Genomic DNA, 8501 nt, shown 5'->3' on the forward strand with positions numbered 1-8501 from the left:
TGTCCGCGATCGGCACGCGAAGCAAAATCAATTTTACACCGCCCTATAAACAGGAAAATAAAATGAATGCGCAATGTCAAAAATGCGGCAAAACCGGGCATTATGGTCAAAATTGTCGAACTAGTCAATACGCGAACCGATTTTCATTGCCGAAACGCAATAGACAACCCCGCGTAAATACGGTAAATAAATATTGCAATTATTGCAAAAAATCCGGACACGATCGCGAAGAATGTTGGCTATTACACGGATGACCCAATAGAGATCAATCGAGCAGAACCAAACAATATAATTCGCGACCGGAAAATAAAAACCGCAAGAATAGCGAGCAAGGAAAGAAAGAAATTTAACTCCGCGCAAAGTAGCGATGAGGAGGAAAGGAACGAAAGAAAGTCGCACCGATCTGCAATTGAATATCAAATATCACATATTAAAAATACGCCGCATATACAGACAGGATTGGACCTTGTCACATTACCAATGCGAGAAGCGAAACGCGAAAAAATAAATTTGCTATTCGATACAGGAGCCGCAATATCACTAATTAAAGTGAAACATTTAAAAGGCGAAACGTTAATAGAAGAAGAAAAGATAACGTTCACCGGCGTAACGGGACATAAGATATGTACAATTGGAAAATTTGAGGCGACAATAACTCTGGAAGAGCGCCGAATCAAGCACGCTATGTACGTTGTTAAGGATGACTTTCCGATAGAATATGACGGAATACTAGGAATTGACTTCCTACAAAAACATCAAGCCACTTGCAATTATAAAACAAAACAATTAAAGGTAGGACAGCAGTAGGGTATATAGAGAGTTCTAACGCAGGTCCTCTGAGGGGGGGTGAGGGGCGAGGAGAAACCGGCGCGGGGGGTATGACGTCACGCGGGGGAATCGCGTCCTAACCGGTAGGCGAGGGGTCCGCGGAAAGGAGGAGGGGAATCCGCAGCGAAACCGATAGGTGAGGGACCCGCTAACCTAACCGGTAGGCGAGGGGTCCGCGGAAAGGAGGAGGGGAATCCGCAGCGAAACCGATAGGTGAGGGACCCGCGGGGAAGAGGGGGATCGCGGCGAAACTGATAGGCGAGGGACCCGCGGGGAAGAGGCAACGCGAAGGTACGATGCCGCAAGGAGGCGTGGGAGAAGGATAGCGCGAGGCGTCCATATGAGCGTAAGACAAGGATAGCGTTTGCATGCACGTTGGAAAGAGATGGCGCGAGGCATGCACTTGGGAAAGGGATAGCGCGAAGCATGCACTTGGGAGAGAGAGAGATAGCGCTAATGATATTCTATGGGCGTGGGAAAAGAATAGCACGAGGCGTCTATATGAGTGTAAGACAAGGATAGCGTTTGCATGCACGTTGGAAAAGGATGGCGCAAAGATATTGCTTGCATGTGGGAGAAGGATGGCGAAAGAGAGAACCAGCGCGAGGCATGCACGCATGTGGGAAAAGGAAAGAAGGAGGCGCAGAAATAATTAACACTTTAATTTTAATAATAATATTAATAATAATGTTTATTCAATAATTGTGTGTATAATATAAATGTGTGTGTGTGTGTGTGTGTGCGCGCGCGCGTGCGCGCGTGTGTGTGCCTGTGTGTGTGTGTGTTTAAAAATAATAATAATAAAAATAATAATAATATAAATATTAATAATAATAGAAATATAATATAATTTAATGGTGACGCTCCATCTGAAACAAACAAACAAAGAAAACGACTTTCGAACGGCTTTGAACAGCTATCGAATGGTTTTGAACGGCTATCGAATGGTTTTGAACGGCTATCGAACAGCTATTGAACGGCCATTGAACGGATAGGAACGACTATTGAACGGCTATCGAACGGCTATCGAACGGCCATTGAACGGCTATCGAACGGCTTTGAACGGCTATCGAACGGCTTTGAACAGCTATCGAATGGTTTTGAACGGCTATTGAACGGCCATTGAACGGATATGAACGACTATTGAACGGCTATCGAACGGCTTTGAACGGTTATCGAACAGTTATCGAACGGCCATTGAACGGCTATGAACGACTATTGAACGGGTACCGAACGGCTATCGAACAGCTTTGAACAGCTTTCGAACGGCTATCGAACGGCTATAAACGACTATTGAACGACAAAACAATTATTTATACGCAATTCAAAGTGTGTGTGTTAAAAAATAATAATAAAAATAATAATAATAGTAATCATATTCGTGGGAGAAGCTTGGCGTTAATGATATTCTATGAGTGTGGGAGAAGGATAGCGCGTGGCGTCCATATGAGCGTAAGACAAGGATAGCGTTCGCATGGACGTGGAAGAATAGTGCGAGGTGTTCGCATAGACGTTGGAGAGAGATAACGTAAGGCATCCACGAGTAGGAAAAAGATAGCGTACGGGTATGAGAGGGATAACGCGTGAGTGCTTACGAGTAGAAAAAGGATAGCGTAAGGGAATATGGTGGAGGCGCAGAAATAATCGACACTCTTTTAATAATAATAATAATGTCTATTTAATAATTTGTGTGTGTGTGTGTGTGTGTGTCTGTGTAATATAAAAATATATAAAATATAACAATATAAAAATATGTAAAAAGATATAAAAGTAAGGCTCTTACACGATTAAAATCAAGAGTTGCTCGCGGCGACATATTAATCATCTCTTGAGCCATTTTTATATTTTTTTACTTCATTTAACTTCTCTCAAAAACTGTACTTGAAGACTGTCAGACACTTTATGACGGACACAACGGGGTAGACATCATCTCGTTTAAACATTTTAGAGTAGCAGAGATATCACTTACAAAGAACGCTTACCTTCTGCACTTGATAAAAAAACAAAAGTTAGCATGTTTCCGCAGAAAACTATCTATGATTACTATTATTATTATTTTTATTATTATTTTTTAACACACACACTTTGAATTGCGTATATGCTATCTCTCTCTCTCTCTCATATGCATGCGAACGCTTCGCGCTATCCTTCTCGCACCACCTTACGAACGCCGCATCATCCATGTGCATGCCTCGAGCTATCTCTCTCTCTCTCTTAAGTGCATGCGGACGCCATCCTTCTCCCACATGCATGCAATATCTTCGCGCCATCCTTTTCCAACATGCATGCAAACGCTATCCTTGTCTTACGCTCATATAGACGCCTCGCGCTATCCTTCTCCCACTCCCATAGAATATCATTAGCGTTATCTGTCTCACACCTACTCGCGGACGCCTCGCGCTATCTTTAAGTGCATGCCTCGCGCCATCTCTCTCCACCGTGCATGCAAACGCTATCCTTGTCTTACGCTTATATGGATGCCTCGCGCCATCTCTCTCCACCGTGCATGCAAACGCTATCCTTGTCTTACGCTCATATGGACGCCTCGCGCTATTTTTCTCCCACGCCTCCTCGCGGCATCGTACCTTCGCGTTCCCTCTTCCCCGCGGGTCCCTCGCCTATCGTTTTCGCCGCGATCCCCCTCTTCCCCGCCGTTCCCTCACCTATCGGTTTCGCCGCGGGTCCCTCCCCCTCTCCGCAAACCCCTCGCCTACCGGTTAGGTTAGCGGGTCCCTCGCCTATCGGTTAGGACGCGGTCCCCCTCCCGCCTTTCCGCGGACCCCTCGCCTACCGGTTAGGACGCGATTTCCCCGCGTGACGTCATATTCCCCGCGCCGGTTTCCCCTCGCGCCTCACCCCCTCCTCAGAGGACCTGCGTTAGAACTCTCCTATATATCCTACTACATATCTTAAAGCTTTACCCCTATCGAAAAATGACATTGAAACCACGTAGCGAAACTATAATACAGGTCGATACTGATAAGAACACGATAGGCGTGATACAGGCAGAAGAAACAATACCAGGAATATTTATAGGTAATTGCCTAGTAAAATTTACGAATTACCTATGTGCAGCAAGCATTCTAAATACAACGGATAACATAATCAAAATGTTAATGCCACAAGTAAGTATAGAGGAAATCAAACGAAATGAAACAGAAGAAATTAACGTAATTCGAACGCCAAATAAAGAGGAAGTAATCCGCGTAGTGAAAAAGTATTACGATTATTACGTACACAACATTTAAACAAAGAAGAAAAGAAAATGATAATGGAAATCTGGAAGAATTTTAGCGATATATTCTATATCGAAAGAGAACCACTGACTTGCACCAACACAATCGCGCATAAGATTGCAACGCAAGCAGATAGCTCACCGGTCAACGTACGGCCTTACCGCCTGCCGGAAAAGCATAAAGAGGAAGTAAATCGGCAAGTCCGAAAAATGTTAAAAAATAAAATAATCCGACCAAGCATGAGCCAATGGAACGCACCGTTATTGGTAGTCCCTAAGAAAGCCGATGTGTCAGGAAAACCGAAATTACGAGTAGTCGCAGATTTCAGAAAATTAAATGATCTAACTATAGGAGATTCATTTCCCTTACCTAATATAACGGATATATTAGATCAACTTGGAAACGGCAAGTACTTTACAACCCTGGATTTAGCATCCGGATACCACCAAATTCGGATGGAAGAAGGCGACAAATGCAAAACTGCTTTTTCCACACCTCACGGGCATTACGAATACAATCGAATGCCCTTCGGATTAAAAAATGCTCCAGCCACATTTCAAAGGCTAATGAATTCAATATTGATAGGCATACAAGGAATAAAATGCTTAGTATATCTAGATGACATCGTAATTTACGGAGCCAGCTTACAAGATCATAACAAGAGACTCATCGAAGTCCTACGAAGATTGCGAGAAAACAATCTGAAATTACAGCCGGACAAATGCGAATTCCTACGAAAAGAAGTGACATACTTAGGTCATATAATCACAGAAAACGGAATATCGCCGGATCCGTCTAAATTAGAGGCCGTAAGAAATTTTCCGACGCCTAGGAAAGTAAAAGATATTCAAGCTTTCATAGGATTAGCCGGATATTATAGAAAATTTATTGAAAATTTCTCTAAAATTGCGAAACCACTAACAAAACTAATGAAAAAGGAAAATAAATTTGGATGAACGCAGGAACAAATAACAAGCATTTGAAATGCTCAAAGAAAAATTAACGATAGCACCATTTATTAAAATATCCAGATTTTGAAAAGGAATTTATCGTAACGACCGATGCATCAGACTATGCAATCGGAGCGATATTATCGCAAGGAGAAATAGGCCAAGATCAACCAATAGCATATGCCAGTCGAATACTATCGAAAGCCGAACAAAATTATAATACGACCGAAAAAGAACTATTAGCAATAGTATGGGCCGTTAAACATTTTCGACCGTACTTATACGGGACGAAATTTACGATAGTCACAGACCATAAATCGCTCGTATGGTTATTTAATGTAACCGACCCTGGATCTCGATTAATTAGATGGAGATTAAAATTAGAAGAATACGATTACGAAATCATACACAAGGCCGGAACAGCGAACAGAAACGCTGACGCGCTAAGTCGACACGTGGCGGATATCAACAGCGTCGAGGAGGATGAGAGCACCGACACAAAGATAACGCGAGAATACACGGAAAACGAGAAGCGACGTATTCTATACAAATATCACGATGCACCTGTGGGAGGGCATCAAGGAAAAGAACGCACGATTAATCGAATTCGCCTAATATACAATTGGCGAGGATTGACAAAAGATGTCGAAGACTATATAACAAAATGCGAATTTTGTCAAAAAAACAAATTATCGCGGAAAATTAAGGCACCGCTAATAATAACGGATACTGCCGATAAACCTTTTGAAAAATGTGCATTGGACATCGTAGGTCCACTAACGATTACTAATAATGGAAATAAATATATTTTAACGTTCCAAGATAATCTAACAAAATTTAGTAAAGCAATTCCGATACCGAACCAAGAAGCCGCGACAATCGCAAAAGAATTCGCGACAAAAATAATTTTCGAACACGGTATTCTAGAAAAAATATTAACCGATCAAGGAACAAATTTTTTAAGTGAAATATACCGACATCATTGTCACAACCGCCTAAGCCCACGTATACATACCATGATTACGTACAAGAACTGAAGGAAAAATTACGCGCCTCACAGCAAGTTGCAAAGGAGCATCTAAAGAATGAAAAAATAAAAACTAAAGAAAATTATGATAAAAAGACGAAAAAAATAAAACTCAAGGTAGGAGAAAAAGTCCTCTTGTACGACGAAACAGTTCGCCGAGGACGATCAAAGAAATTGGACTCCCTATGGACCGGACCTTACACGACCTCCGGATCTTGCCCCCCCCCCCCACGACGACCGTTATCGTGCACCGAACCTTGTCCTGCACGAAACTCACTCGAATTCGGAGCCATGAAAACACCAATCAACAACACAAATCGATAATAAAACAGCACGAGAGAAAATAAAAAAGAAACGCTCAATACAAGACTACGCCAGAAGACAGACTGAATGGAAGAGCGAATAAAAAGCCTGGAAATGGCTAGATAAAAGCAAAAAATAGCTGTATATGCATCCAGAGAAAAAGAGAATGCACCGCAAATGATTCTAAGAAAATATTATAATATAATACAAACGGCCTAGGAACGATAGCCAAAACACTCTTCGGCACAATGGACGCAGACGACGAAAAAATTATAAAGAAGCAATTAAATCTCATGCAAAGAAATCAGCAAACGCTGCAGTACGCAATGAAAAATCAGATTAAAATATTAAACGCAACAATTGCGCACGTGGATAATGTTGAAAAAGTTCTGCAAGAAAATGAAGAACAATTCTTAAATATAACAGAGCAGATGCGACAAGCCTGGATACAAACAGAAGTCGGATACGGACAACGAGAAGATCTCAACGAACACTTCATAATATTAAATGCCATAATAAAAGATCTAACGAACGATCTTATGGACATTAGCGCGCATCTGACTAACGCGAAAAACGGGATAATCGACATAAGATTATTACCCATAGAAAGCATCCTAGATAACCTCAAGGAAACAGCGTCACAAATACCGCAGGGAACGCATTTCCCATTCCAAATATCCGCAGAAAATTGGAGAACAATCGAAAAGTTCCTAACAATTAGCGCGTATTACGATAATACAAATATATTCACTATTATAAAGATTCTGCTAATCACATACCCCGGGTATGATATAATAAAGGCAACCCCACTACCTACGCACAAATTTAATAACACATTTATATTTATAGAAGTAAATCAACCGATAATAGCGATAGACGTAGATAGCCAAACGTATTTTACGCCTATCGAAAACGATCTAAATAAATGCGTGCGAAATAATGACCAATATGTTTGCGAACAAAATTATCCCATACATTATTTAGACGAAGGAGCGCTATGCGAAGTACAAGCGTATGTACAGTTAGAGACATACACAAACAACTGTAATATTCGACACATACACACGAATACAACCATATGGATAGCGCTGAGTAATGCGAACTCATGGTTATACTCTACACGAGCAAACCAACCGACCGTGCGAAAACGACGCATCGCGAAAATTAGAAATAAAAAGAAGCGGACAAATCACATTAAAAGAAAAATGTAAAGTAACAACACAAGACGTCATAATACGGACAAAAAAGCCCGCGATAATAACAATCGTACAGACAAATCTACCCAACTACAATCTGATGATCTCAAACGACAAACGAAACGAAAAAACATTGGACAAAAAACCAATAAGATTACGAAAAGTCATCAGGAACCCGACAGAATGAAGGGACCTAAGCGAAAGACTTGACGAAACAAACGAAGACTTAGATAACAATTATTTTCCTACTAACGAACACATGATATATCCCGTAGCTTCACGTTGCACAGGAATAATAATAATAACGCTAACTTTATGATCCGAATGAGCAGCGTAAGCCCGTCGGCCATTAATGCGTAATTATCACCAAATTCACACAAAATTATCTCACGAAATGCGTGGCACTACAACTATTTTCGGGCGCTACCCACTTGGATAAATTACCTACAATTGGATTGGCAAACTACGGGGCGACGACGCTCGTCCCACCGGTCGGATCCTCTCGTTCTCTCGCAGACTGATCTCAATCGCTCGTCCTGGTGAGGCCTGCGTCCTCGCCGGTATCTCGCCGAACAGTGACGAGCGATCGTCCTGCGGGAGACACGTCGGCGCCATAAATTGCGATTGGGCCACGTGTGGCGCTTCCGCGTTCCACAGGGCCGTCCTTTGGGCCTCGCGGCCCTCGTGGTCCTGAGTCGCTGTGGTTATTCGCCCCGTATGTAAAAAAAGTATGTGTAAAAAAATAATTGTTTTTAAGAAAAAGTATGTAATTATTTACAATATATTTTTTAAAACAATTATTTGTTTTTTTCTTTACACTAATTGATTTGTCTCATTATTCTGTACATAAAAGTATCCCGATAAGATTATCGAAAACTAAATATTTTACGAGATATTTTAATTTTTATATCAAAATATGTGTGTCAGATTAAAATATAAAATAACTCAAAAAATACTTAAT

Source organism: Formica exsecta, unplaced genomic scaffold, assembly GCF_003651465.1.
Source record: "Formica exsecta isolate Colony F162 unplaced genomic scaffold, ASM365146v1 scaffold408, whole genome shotgun sequence".
NCBI classification, from domain to species: Eukaryota; Metazoa; Arthropoda; class Insecta; order Hymenoptera; family Formicidae; genus Formica; species Formica exsecta.